This window comes from Portunus trituberculatus, chromosome 12 (genome assembly GCF_017591435.1).
Source record: "Portunus trituberculatus isolate SZX2019 chromosome 12, ASM1759143v1, whole genome shotgun sequence".
Lineage (NCBI taxonomy): Eukaryota > Metazoa > Arthropoda > Malacostraca > Decapoda > Portunidae > Portunus > Portunus trituberculatus.
In genome coordinates, this window is record NC_059266.1 from 282348 (window position 1) to 296282 (window position 13935).

General features: G+C 40.1%; 2 long non-coding RNA genes across 3 annotated transcripts; one reads left to right on the top strand and one right to left on the bottom strand.

The window, feature by feature from the left end:
* Positions 1 to 569: 569 nt before the first annotated feature.
* Positions 570 to 2549, bottom strand: LOC123502901. The gene is made up of 3 exons (XR_006674262.1): positions 2443 to 2549; positions 1548 to 1609; positions 570 to 844 (listed from the first exon to the last, which is right to left on the bottom strand). It is a non-coding gene; the product is annotated as an uncharacterized LOC123502901 (long non-coding RNA).
* A 6053-nt stretch (positions 2550 to 8602) lies between these two features.
* On the top strand, positions 8603 to 12086 carry LOC123502900. Of its 2 annotated transcripts, XR_006674260.1 has the most exons (4): positions 9152 to 9377; positions 10089 to 10249; positions 11420 to 11565; positions 12027 to 12086. It is a non-coding gene; the product is annotated as an uncharacterized LOC123502900 (long non-coding RNA). The 2 variants fall into 2 exon arrangements; XR_006674261.1 differs by lacking the exons at positions 11420 to 11565; positions 12027 to 12086 and adding an exon at positions 8603 to 8709 and having other exon boundaries at positions 9316 to 9377; positions 10089 to 10333.
* Positions 12087 to 13935: the final 1849 nt, after the last annotated feature.

Sequence of the window (13935 nt, forward strand, 5' to 3'; positions counted from 1 at the left end):
CCCCCCCACACACACAGGAATAAATAAATAGTCCCAAATATGTACTGAAAAATATATCTCTGTATTGAAAGCCATAACAAGACATACAGACAGGCGGCGAAACTTAAGTACTAAAACTCAAATAAATAAATGAAATAAATAAATAAATGAGAGAATAACAGAAAATATAAATAATTGATGATAATAATGGTAATAATAATAATTTCCTGAGTAATTAATATATAAAGCTGGAATGAGAGAGAGAGAGAGAGAGAGAGAGAGAGAGAGAGAGAGAGAGAGAGAGAGAGAGAGAGAGAGAGAGAGAGAGAGAGAGAGAGAGAGAGAGAGAGAGAGAGAGAGAGAGAGAGAGAGTCTTGGGTGGTAGGTTAGCTTAAAATACATTAGCATCATAACACACCCTGAAACACACAAACAAACACACCCAAAACTGCACCCAAACACTTGTAATATCCAAAAACACATTCAAATGCATCAAAAACACATGAAACACTCAAAACACACCCAAACACACCTGAATATACCCAAACATACCAAAACACATCTAAACACACTCAAAACACATCCAAAACACCTCAAAACACCCCAAATGCACCCAAGAACCCCAAAACACACCAAACACACTCAAAACACCTCAAAACACACCCAAACAGACCCAAAACACACCCAAATGCATCCAAACACACCCAAACACAATCACACGCATATCTTCCTTATGTGTGAGTCTGTAATACACTTTGTCCTTGATCTGGGAGAAGGTGGTGATGGCGGTGGACAAAACGGGTGTGGTGTTTTTCAAGGCTCCGTCCTTGACTTCAAATAAATCAGCGTGTCGTTTTCTGCGGACCTGCAAATGTTTGGTTAGGTTAGATTAGGTTAGTTAAAAATTAATCAATAAATAAATAAAATGACAAAGTTAGGTTAGACTGAGAGAAGAATATGACATTCAAACAACAAGATCGCATAGTAAAAAGCTCAGGAAGGGAAGATGTCTGAGAGATGTTAAAAAATAGAGTTTCCAAAAGGTACAAACAAGATCTAGGAGTGGAGCAACAAGTGGAAATTGGAGTTTAATGTCATGTAATGGAACTAGGAAAGAGTAAGAGAAGACCGGTATGGAACTATTTGATGGGAGAGCAAAAAATAATGAAGACTAAAGAGGAAAAAGATCTGGGAGTGATTATACAGGAAAATCTGAACCCTTAAAAACACATAAGTAAGATATTTGGATTATCATATCAATACAACAAGGTAAATACTTCAAAGACAACCAATACCTTACAATATCCTCAAAAATTCAAGTCATAAATTCTATAACTTTGTTTTGAATCTAATTTTTAGCAGCCAGGAGTGAGAGGGAGTGGTTATGGGGTGCTACATTAGGTTAGGTTGGGAAAAAGACTGAGATTGTTGAAAAGTAAGGAAAAAAATAAAAAATCAAGTCACACCAGCTGCTAGTGTTTGAACATGCGGATGAGGCAAACATCCAAACATCACCTAAACACATCCAAAGCACACTCAAAACCCCCCAAAAACATCCCTAAACTCACTCATCACATGGAGGGTTGACGGCAAGGCTGAACTGCCTGGCCGCACCGGAGGCCCACCTCAGCTGCGTCCATCATACCATGAAATTATACAAGAGTAACAAAAGTAAGTGAGGACATTAACTCAAAACACACTCAAAACACTACGCAACACTTCAAAATATTAATAAATAAACCCATAACTAAACTAGAAACACTAGAACACACACACACACCACTTACAAACACATCCAGCACACACCAAAATCACCCCACACACACTCCACACACACACACAGACCACTTAAAACACTCAGCACATACCAACACATCACACCCACACACTCCACACACACACACAGACCACTTAAAATACCCACACACACAAATCATCCCCACACACTCCACACAAAAAGATCATTCAAACACCCAGCACACACCAAAAGCATACCCACACACACACACACACACACACAGACCACTTAAAAACACTCAGCACACACCAAAATCATACCCACACACTCCACACACTTAAAACACTCAGCACACACCAAAATCATACCCACACAGTCCACACACACGCACAGACCACTTAAAACACTCAGCACACACCAAAATCATCCCCACACACGCACAGACCACTTAAAACCCTTAAAACTAACCTAAAACACACTCAATACACCATGCAACACCTCAAAATTACTCTAACACTCAGAACACACCCATATATTCAAACACCCTCTACACCACACTCAAGATATGTAAAATATACCTAAACACATCTAACACACACTGAAAACACACAAAATACACCCAAAACGCCCTGCAACACTACCAAACACACTCAAAATACTTCAGATTTAACCCCAAAACACCAAAATGCGTTATAAAGAACGGTAACATTAAAAAGGGGACTTACCTAAATATTGTGGCTTGGCTCCTCCTCTTCTTCCACTTCCATTTTCCTTTCTTCTTCGTCCTCTTTCTTTTTTGTTTCTTCTACTGCTCCCATCTACACGCCTGAGCCTAGAAACACATCAAAACACTTAGAAAACACGAGATATTAGGCAAAATATTGAGGAAGTGGAGGGAGGGTACCTCTTGTGGCTTGCCTGCTCCTCCACTTATTCCTCCCTTTCTGCTTCCTTCCTCCTCACCCTCCTTTATTTATCCTTGCTTCTTCCTTCTGCTACTAATATCTACACACCTGAGCCAAGAAACACATGAAAACACGTAGAGATCACTAGATATTAGGCAAAATATCGACGAACTGGGCGGTAGGGAGGAGGGACCCGGGCCTGGGCCTGGGCTGTGACGTCATCAAGAGCGCGGAAACACTGGTGACTCGTCTGAATTACGTAAATAATTTTAAAAATGACTTCAAGAAAAAACGAAGCCAAGGCCGAATGCTTACTTTTTTATGACTTGATAGATACTTTAATTAATATCCAAAACATCAAAACATCTCCTGCTTAACTAGTTTTAAAGAACTGTCTAGATTAGGTATATAAAATGTATATAAACATTTCCGCTTACAACGTTGCCAAAACGTCCAGCCATTTCGACTTTATATTTCTTTCGAAAAATATTAGACAATATAAACTCTCTTCTCAGGCATCCAACACTGACCTAGAACCAGAAGTGAACGAGTGAAAGAGCATACATGTAAAACAAAACCATTACACTCTAAACTCATTAAAAACTCTTGTAAAGTCCACCTATTTTCACTTGGCAAGTATTCTAACACATTCTACAGAGTCTGAGCTTTCTTTTAAGGCATTCTACAACGAGTTTGACCGTCAAACAGAAACGTAAACAAATAAAATCGAAAAAAATAAAACATACTTTAAACGGGACAAAACACCACTTCAAAGTCCACATATTTCACTCAATGGATTGATTTCACGCTTAAAAAAGTACAGACGATTCTTTGATCAAATATAGGCCCAGTACACCTCAAAATAAAAAAATTGAAATCGGGAGTTGGAAAATTTGGACGGTTTTGGCAGCTCCTATTTAAGCTATAAAACACCACTAAACGCCACATATTTACCGAACACAGGCGCGGAACACACTTCAAACACAACGAAATATTTAGAGAAACCATAAAAACACATCATGGAAGCGTAATATTATTTTTAGAGAATATATAAAAAGTATTGGAACCCGCAGGTTGCCACTGGGGGACAGGGGTGGTGGTCGGGGGCGGGCGGGCGGGGCCGGGCGGTAACATCCGGGAACACTGCAGCGCTGGCTCCATAATCCTTATGTTGCATTTATTATCTCACCACAACCAAATTAAGCCTTATCGGGCAAACTTGGCCAGGAAACATGCAATGGCACAATAGTAGTGGTTCCATTCTGACACATGTTTGGCTTACGGTGAGTCAAAGAAGCAAATAATAGCTGGTAATACTGACAACTGCTGCTTATATATACCCATCACCTTTTCAACATTTGGGCACTGTTTTCACTCTCGGATGCAAAGAAAACCTACAAATAAGAGAGTGGCCTTAGAAATACCTGAAATAAATGATGGTGAGGCGTTGTGGAGAGTCGTGGTGAAGAGTTATTGCTCTCTTGTCTCGCCGCTGGTGCTGTCGGGAATGTCATCACTTCACTTTGTGTGTGTAGGTGTATATGGGCATGTTGTGGATGTGTTGCGGGGTGTTTATGGGGTGTATAAGCAACACCACACGGCCATCACCACTATTTGTTGACATGAGCAGACGTGCACTCGGCCCACCACACTTCTTTCTCTCCTTACACACTAATCCCTTATCAACACCACTGCCACACCTTACACACCTGTTCCTTGGTGCATTAATAACCTCTACACCTCTGTCACGGCACTGTCACCTCTATACAGGCTGGAAATACAACGGCACTCCAGTGAGCTCACCCCTGTGTCTTGGCGGGAGGTACCGACGCCATCAGCTGTGGCTCTAAAGGAATTCACTCTCTTCTCCTTGCCCGCTACAAATTCCAATACTATGTCCTTGTATGTTTATTAGTTCAACAATAAATGTATCAATCTCTCTCTCTCTCTCTCTCTCTCTCTCTCTCTCTCTCTCTCTCTTATGCAGCTATGTAATCGCCGCTGGGCGAATGTAGTGTTCAGGATGACAAAACAACCCAGTCGTTTAGTCGCTTTAATGCGGTTAACCTGCATGACAATCAAATTGACACCAGTATGAGGAATATTGAAATGTAAACAAAAACATGCAAAATAAGACATGTAGCCATCATAATAATAATTGATTACTTAATACAACATACAGGCAACGTAAGGATAACCGATATAAACATCATAATGTACCAGATAATTCTTAATGCCCTACTTATACATAATCACTGACACAGTGATAAGTAACATGAATCATGAACAATGACACGAAGGCAACCATACGTGTATTGTAACTCACAGTGTAATAGCAATGAACTTAACAATAATTCTCAGCTGAGTAGCAAATGGCAAATGAACTACAACATAACACTTACGACAATGAGGGTCGGCGTTGGACAGAATAAGATGTATGGAGAATCAGAGGGCGGAGTGCAACTCCTCTCTCACTGACGACCAGACAGAATCTGCCTCCTTCAGAGGCAGCTGGGGCACACCACATGCGACCTATTTCTTCATCCCCTGCAGAATCAGCAGCGATCCTCTGTGTCCTTATCTATCCTACGCGCAGCGTCATCAGTCTTTGCACATAAACAACCCTCTCACTACCTCTCTGCATCTAAGTTAACCTCCGTACATCTTCACTACTGTTACTTACTGTTATATGTCCTTAATACTACAAGTTATGATAATTAACTATTCTCTTATTACTTAGCATCCTCTATCGCCAGCAGCCTCACATCACAGTGTGAGGCACCACGACTGGCGACTACAAGCTAGGTCAAACCAATCGTATTTTTACCACTACTCTTATTCCATTGTCATCCCTCGCCTCTGATCCTATTTATTACTTATGGCGTTACCAGACGACAATGAGCAGCTCGCCACTGTTACACCTCGTCCCCACTCAAGGGATAATACTCGCTTTGGTGAGGGGCCCTGGTGACTCGTGAGTGAGACAAAAGGTGATCTGCGGGGAACTTTCGAGATGGAAAGGTGCACTAGAGGATAGAGGTTTGAAGATTAGTAGAAGCAAGACCGAGTACCTACCCTTTAATGCGGTAGATGGTGGAGATGATATGAGTATAGATGGGGAAGCCATTAAAAGAGTTACTGCCTTCCGATATCTTCGATCGCATGTAACTATGGACGGTGAACTAGATGTAGAAATAAACCATCGGATTCAGTGTGGATGGAATTCCTGGCGAAAAATGTCTATGTGACAGAAAATTAAGTGCAAGACTGAAAGGTAAAGTTTACAAAGCAGCAATGATGTATGGAAGTGAAACTTAGGCTATGAAGAAGGTACATGAAAAGAAGGTTGATGTAGCAGAAATGAGAATGTTAAGATGGATGTGCGGTGTAACAAGAAAAGATAAGATCCAGAACGAGTTGATAAGAGGCACAGTGAAAGTTGCAGAGATAAGTTCAAAGATGCAAGAAAGAAGGTTAAATTGGTATGGGTATGTAATGAGAACAGATGAAAACTATGTACGAAGAAGAGGAATGACTATGGATGTGGAGGGAAGAAGAGGTACACCGAAGCTGAGATGGAAGAACAAGCTGAGAGAAAATATGAGTGAAAAAGGACTGCTACAAAATCAGGTGGCTGAAAAAGAATATCTGGAAGAGACTAGTGAGGAACAGCGATCCCATATGAAGATGGGATATAAGCTGAGGAAGAAGAAATGTAGTGATTTGTAATGTCGATATTTTGTCACTCATCTCCCACTGTTTATCATGTTTTTTTTATGATTATGTGTTGATTTTGTTGTTTCGTATTTTTTTTTGTATCTATTTGTGTATTTTTATTAGGTTTATATATTGTGTGTTGTTAATGTTGAGTTTGGTAATGTCGACATTTTGAAGCTTCTTCCCCACGGCTACTTGTATCTTCAAATAAATTAAAACCATAAAAGCATTGAGTATTCCACACATAATTCCCAGATAACTTTCAAATACTTAGAATTTAACACATACAAGGACATAGTATTGGAATTTGTAGCGGGCAAGGAGAAGAGAGTGAATTCCTTTAGAGCCACAGCTGATGGCGTCGGTACCTCCCGCCAAGACACAGGGGTGAGCTCACTGGAGTGCCGTTGTATTTCCAGCCTGTATAGAGGTGACAGTGCCGTGACAGAGGTGTAGAGGTTATTAATGCACCAAGGAACAGGTGTGTAAGGTGTGGCAGTGGTGTTGATAAGGGATTAGTGTGTAAGGAGAGAAAGAAGTGTGGTGGGCCGAGTGCACGTCTGCTCATGTCAACAAATAGTGGTGATGGCCGTGTGGTGTTGCTTATACACCCCATAAACACCCCACAACATGCCCATATACACCTACACACACAAAGTGAAGTGATGACATTCCCGACAGCACCAGCGGCGAGACAAGAGAGCAATAACTCTTCACCACGACTCTCCACAACGCCTCACCATCATTTATTTCAGGTATTTCTAAGGCCACTCTCTTATTTGTAGGTTTTCTTTGCATCCGAGAGTGAAAACAGTGCCCAAATGTTGAAAAGGTGATGGGTATATATAAGCAGCAGTTGTCAGTATTACCAGCTATTATTTGCTTCTTTGACTCACCGTAAGCCAAACATGTGTCAGAATGGAACCACTACTATTGTGCCATTGCATGTTTCCTGGCCAAGTTTGCCCGATAAGGCTTAATTTGGTTGTGGTGAGATAATAAATGCAACATAAGGATTATGGAGCCAGCGCTGCAGTGTTCCCGGATGTTACCTCCCGCCCGGCCCCGCCCCGCCCCGCCCCCGACCACCACCCCTGTCCCCCCAGTGGCAACCTGCGGGTTCCAATACTTTTTTTTATATATTCTCTAAAAATAATATTACGCTTCCATGATGTGTTTTTATGGTTTCTCTAAATATTTCGTTGTGTTTGAAGTGTGTTCCGCGCCTGTGTTCGGTAAATATGTGGCGTTTAGTGGTGTTTTATAGCTTAAATAGGAGCTGCCAAAACCGTCCAAATTTTCCAACTCCCGATTTCAATTTTTTTATTTTGAGGTGTACTGGGCCTATATTTGATCAAAGAATCGTCTGTACTTTTTTAAGCGTGAAATCAATCCATTGAGTGAAATATGTGGACTTTGAAGTGGTGTTTTGTCCCGTTTAAAGTATGTTTTATTTTTTTCGATTTTATTTGTTTACGTTTCTGTTTGACGGTCAAACTCGTTGTAGAATGCCTTAAAAGAAAGCTCAGACTCTGTAGAATGTGTTAGAATACTTGCCAAGTGAAAATAGGTGGACTTTACAAGAGTTTTTAATGAGTTTAGAGTGTAATGGTTTTGTTTTACATGTATGCTCTTTCACTCGTTCACTTCTGGTTCTAGGTCAGTGTTGGATGCCTGAGAAGAGAGTTTATATTGTCTAATATTTTTCGAAAGAAATATAAAGTCGAAATGGCTGGACGTTTTGGCAACGTTGTAAGCGGAAATGTTTATATACATTTTATATACCTAATCTAGACAGTTCTTTAAAACTAGTTAAGCAGGAGATGTTTTGATGTTTTGGATATTAATTAAAGTATCTATCAAGTCATAAAAAAGTAAGCATTCGGCCTTGGCTTCGTTTTTTCTTGAAGTCATTTTTAAAATTATTTACGTAATTCAGACGAGTCACCAGTGTTTCCGCGCTCTTGATGACGTCACAGCCCAGGCCCAGGCCCGGGTCCCTCCCTCCCTACCGCCCAGTTCGTCGATATTTTGCCTAATATCTAGTGATCTCTACGTGTTTTCATGTGTTTCTTGGCTCAGGTGTGTAGATATTAGTAGCAGAAGGAAGAAGCAAGGATAAATAAAGGAGGGTGAGGAGGAAGGAAGCAGAAAGGGAGGAATAAGTGGAGGAGCAGGCAAGCCACAAGAGGTACCCTCCCTCCACTTCCTCAATATTTTGCCTAATATCTCGTGTTTTCTAAGTGTTTTGATGTGTTTCTAGGCTCAGGCGTGTAGATGGGAGCAGTAGAAGAAACAAAAAAGAAAGAGGACGAAGAAGAAAGGAAAATGGAAGTGGAAGAAGAGGAGGAGCCAAGCCACAATATTTAGGTAAGTCCCCTTTTTAATGTTACCGTTCTTTATAACGCATTTTGGTGTTTTGGGGTTAAATCTGAAGTATTTTGAGTGTGTTTGGTAGTGTTGCAGGGCGTTTTGGGTGTATTTTGTGTGTTTTCAGTGTGTGTTAGATGTGTTTAGGTATATTTTACATATCTTGAGTGTGGTGTAGAGGGGTGTTTGAATATATGGGTGTGTTCTGAGTGCGGTTAGAGTAATTTTGAGGTGTTGCATGGTGTATTGAGTGTGTTTTAGGTTAGTTTTAAGGGTTTTAAGTGGTCTGTGCGTGTGTGGGGATGATTTTGGTGTGTGCTGAGTGTTTTAAGTGGTCTGTGCGTGTGTGTGGACTGTGTGGGTATGATTTTGGTGTGTGCTGAGTGTTTTAAGTGGTCTGTGCGTGTGTGTGGAGTGTGTGGGTATGATTTTGGTGTGTGCTGAGTGTTTTTAAGTGGTCTGTGTGTGTTTCTAGTGTTTCTAGTTTAGTTATGGGTTTATTTATTAATATTTTGAAGTGTTGCGTAGTGTTTTGAGTGTGTTTTGAGTTAATGTCCTCACTTACTTTTGTTACTCTTGTATAATTTCATGGTATGATGGACGCAGCTGAGGTGGGCCTCCGGTGCGGCCAGGCAGTTCAGCCTTGCCGTCAACCCTCCATGTGATGAGTGAGTTTAGGGATGTTTTTGGGGGGTTTTGAGTGTGCTTTGGATGTGTTTAGGTGATGTTTGGATGTTTGCCTCATCCGCATGTTCAAACACTAGCAGCTGGTGTGACTTGATTTTTTTCTTTTTTTTCCTTATTTTTCAACAATCTCAGCCTTTTTCCCAACCTAACCTAATGTAGCACCCCATAACCACTCCCTCTCACTCCCTGGCTGCTAAAAAAAATTACATTCAAAACAAAGTTATAGAATTTATGACTTGAATTTTTGAGGATATTGTAAGGTATTGGTTGTCTTTGAAGTATTTACCTTGTTGTATTGATATGATAATCCAAATATCTTACTTATGTGTTTTTAAGGGTTCAGATTTTCTTGTATAATCACTCCCAGATCTTTTTCCTCTTTAGTCTTCATTATTTTTTGCTCTCCCATCAAATAGTTCCATACCGGTCTTCTCTTACTCTTTCCTAGTTCCATTATATGACATTAAACTCCAATTTCCACTTGTTGCTCCACTCCTAGATCTTGTTTGTACCTTTGCGGGAAACTCTATTTTTTAACATCTCTCAGACATCTTCCCTTCCTGAGCTTTTTACTATGCGATCTTGTTGTTTGAATGTCATATTCTTCTCTCAGTCTAACCTAACTTTGTCATTTTATTTATTTATTGATTAATTTTTAACTAACCTAATCTAACCTAACCAAACATTTGCAGGTCCGCAGAAAACGACACGCTGATTTATTTGAAGTCAAGGACGGAGCCTTGAAAAACACCACACCCGTTTTGTCCACCGCCATCACCACCTTCTCCCAGATCAAGGACAAAGTGTATTACAGACTCACACATAAGGAAGATATGCGTGTGATTGTGTTTGGGTGTGTTTGGATGCATTTGGGTGTGTTTTGGGTCTGTTTGGGTGTGTTTTGAGGTGTTTTGAGTGTGTTTAGTGTGTTTTGGGGTTCTTGGGTGCATTTGGGGTGTGTTTTGAGGTGTTTTGGATGTGTTTTGAGTGTGTTTAGATGTGTTTTGGTATGTTTGGGTATATTCAGGTGTGTTTGAGTGTGTTTGGGTGTGTTTTGAGTGTTTCATGTGTTTTTGATGCATTTGAATGTGTTTTTGGATATTACAAGTGTTTGGGTGCAGTTTTGGGTGTGTTTGTTTGTGTGTTTCAGGGTGTGTTATGATGCTAATGTATTTTAAGCTAACCTACCACCCAAGACTCTCTCTCTCTCTCTCTCTCTCTCTCTCTCTCTCTCTCTCTCTCTCTCTCTCTCTCTCTCTCTCTTTTGTAAGAGTTTTTGTGCTATTGATACTCTGTCAATAAATCATTAAACATCTTTTAAAAACTGGAGGGGTTTGGCTGTGTTTCTGGGGTGTTTGGGGTGAAAGAGTGTGTTTTTGTGGGGTTTGGGTGTGTTTTTGGGGCATATCTGGGATGTTTAGGGTGTGTTTTTGTGGGGTTTGGCTGTGTTTTTGTGGTGGTTGAGTGTTTTGGGTGGTTTGGAAATATTTGGGTGTGTGTTTTGAGTGTTTAGGAGTGTTGTTTGGGGATTTGAGTGTGCTTTGGGTGTGTTTAGGGTGTGTATGGTGGTGTTTGAAAGTGTTTGGGTGATATTTAGATGTGTCTCTCATTTGCGTGTTGAAACACACCAAAACACACTCTAAGCACACCAAAAACACCCCAGAAGACCTCAAAACACACCAAAACCTCCTAAAGCACACTCTGAGCACACCAAAAGCACCCCAAAACACACCAAAACAAGCACACTCTAAGCACACCAAAAACACCACAGAACACACTCAAAACACCCCAAAACACACCAAAACATTCCCAAAACACACTCGTTTTCAAGGTAACCTAATCTAACACCCCATAACCACTTTTTCTCTCTCTCCCACAGATTTAAATCTTGTGTTTTGAAGTTTTTAATGTTTTTCTGTTTTTTTTTACATTATTCGTGTGTTTCAATGTTTTTTTAATGTTTCCGTATGTTTTTCATTCATTGTTCCTGTGTTTTGGTGTTTTTTTTAATGTTTCTCCCCAGCACGCCATCACACACAACCTGCAGTTCATGCTTGGGACGGGACACACTGGGACAGCCTCGGACCGTTGGTGGGAGCAAGACAAGGCTGTGGCAATTTTGCCACTCAGACCTGTTGCCTTGTTACTATTATTGCACATCCTAAGAAGGTGTGTGTATGTGTGCATATGTGTGTTTACCTAGTAGTATTGTACAGGGTTGGAGCGGGCCTCGTAGCGTCCTGTCTCCATGTCTCCAATTTTTTCCTTCAAGTTATGCACATTATGTGGTGTAACAACTTCACCGCTCAATGCATTCCACTTTTCCACCGTTCTATGAGGAAAACTATTTTCCAATATCCTTGACACACTGCCTCATCCTGATCTTGTTTACATGTCCTCTTGTCCTTCCATCTTCTGTCAGTCACCAGCACCAGGTCTTCCTTGTCTATTTTGTTCAATGCCATTGACTATCTTGTACATTGTTATTAGGTCCCCTCATTCTCTTCTATCTTGTAAGGTTGGCAGTCACATTTCCTTCAGCCATTCTTTGTATATTAGGTCCTTTAGTTCTGGCACCATCTTTTTAGCAATCTTCTGCATCCGTTCTAATCTTCTTATATCCTTTTCAGAACTCGTGGAGACCACACCACAGCTGCATATTCCAGCCTTGGGCGTATCATGCTTGTGATGATTTTTTTCATCATATCTTTGTCCATGAATTGAAGTGTCATTCATATATTTGTCAACATTTTACATGATAATCCAAATATCTTGCCTATGTGTTTTTTGGGTTCAGATTTCCCTGTATAATCACTCCCAGATCTTTTTCCTCTTTAGTCTTCATTATTTGTTCCTTATCCATGAGGTAGTTCCATACCGGTCTTCTCTTACTCTTTCTTAGTTCCATTACGTGACATTTCTTGGCATTAAACTCCAATTTCCACTTCCAGCTCCATTCCTAGATCTTAACATAACATAACATAACATAAATAATAGGATAACCAAGGGCCACCAGGGCTCATCTAGGTTATCCTGTTTTAGTCGCACAGCGACCTCGTCATCAGTACTTAAAGATACACTTACAAGTACACAATACATTATATACCAATTCTAAATATTTGGCCCATTAACAGGGCTGAGTCCTACAGCGAAATCCTTTACAATCTGTGATCCCCATACATGGGGATCATGTCTTGTTTAACTATAGTAAATTTCTTATAAAAACTATCATGCAGCGCTATACATAATTATAAATCTAAGAAATTTAAGTGCTTATCTAATCTGTTTTTAAACATTGTCAAACTAGTGCTATTTACAACCGTCTCTGGCAGTGCATTCCAGAAGTCTACCACCCTATGACTAAAGAAATATTTTCTTCTATCTAACCTACAGCCTTGCTTTCTAATCTTCCTGCCATGATTTCTAGTCCTATTTCCCTCCTCTAAGGTAAAGAAAGATCTCACATCTATGTAGTTTGTATCTGAGAACATTTTAAATAACTATCATATCCCCTCTTATACATCTCCTCTCAAATGAAAACATGTTTAATTCCTTTAATCTATCTCTATACTCCAGGCGCTTTAATGCTGGTATCATCCTAGTTGCTCTTCTCTGAACTGCTTCTAACATGTTGATATCCTGCCTATAATGGGGTGACCAGGACTGTATGCAATGCTCTAAATGGGGCCTAACATAGGAATTATATAAGCTATGCACCACTTCCTTACTTTTATAACTAACATTTCTATTTATAAAACCCAGGATCCTATTTGCCCTATTTCTTGCTTCTAAACATTGCTTTAAAAATATCATAGTCCTGTCTATCACTACTCCTAAATCCTTTCCTTCCTCTACTGCCTCTAGCCAACATCCCTCCATCTCATAGCTAAAGTTTGTGTTGACACTTTTTAGAATTAAACTCCATCTGCCACCTGTCTGCCCATGCTATCAGCCTGTCCAGGTCTCGTTGTATTCTGTAATTGTCTTTTTCACCCTGTACTGCACATGCTATCTTAGTATCATCTGCAAACTTTGGTACTTTGCTACTAATTCCTATATCTAAATCGTTAATGTACACCAAGAAAAGAAGATCCTTGGGGTACCCCACTAACCACTTCCTTCCACTCAGACATTGCCCCATTTAATACTACTCTCTGTTTCCTATCAGAAAGCCATTCACTAATCCAATCAACTAACCTACCCCCTATCCCATGTAGTCTCAATTTGTACACTAGCCTCCTATGCGGTACCTTATCAAACGCCTTGCTAAAATCTAGATATATAACATCTATGCTATTTCCATCTTCTAACTCCTTGGTAATATATTCTAAGATATCAAGCAAATTTGTAAGACAGGATCTCCCTGATCTAAAGCCATGTTGGGTATCTCTAATTAATCTATTCTCATAAATGCTCCCAAATAGTACCCTTAATGATTTTCTCTAGTATCTTACATACTATACTAGTTAAACTGATTGGTCTATAATTATTCGCATCATCCTTCCTACCTTTTTAAATATTGGAGTAACATTAGCTAAC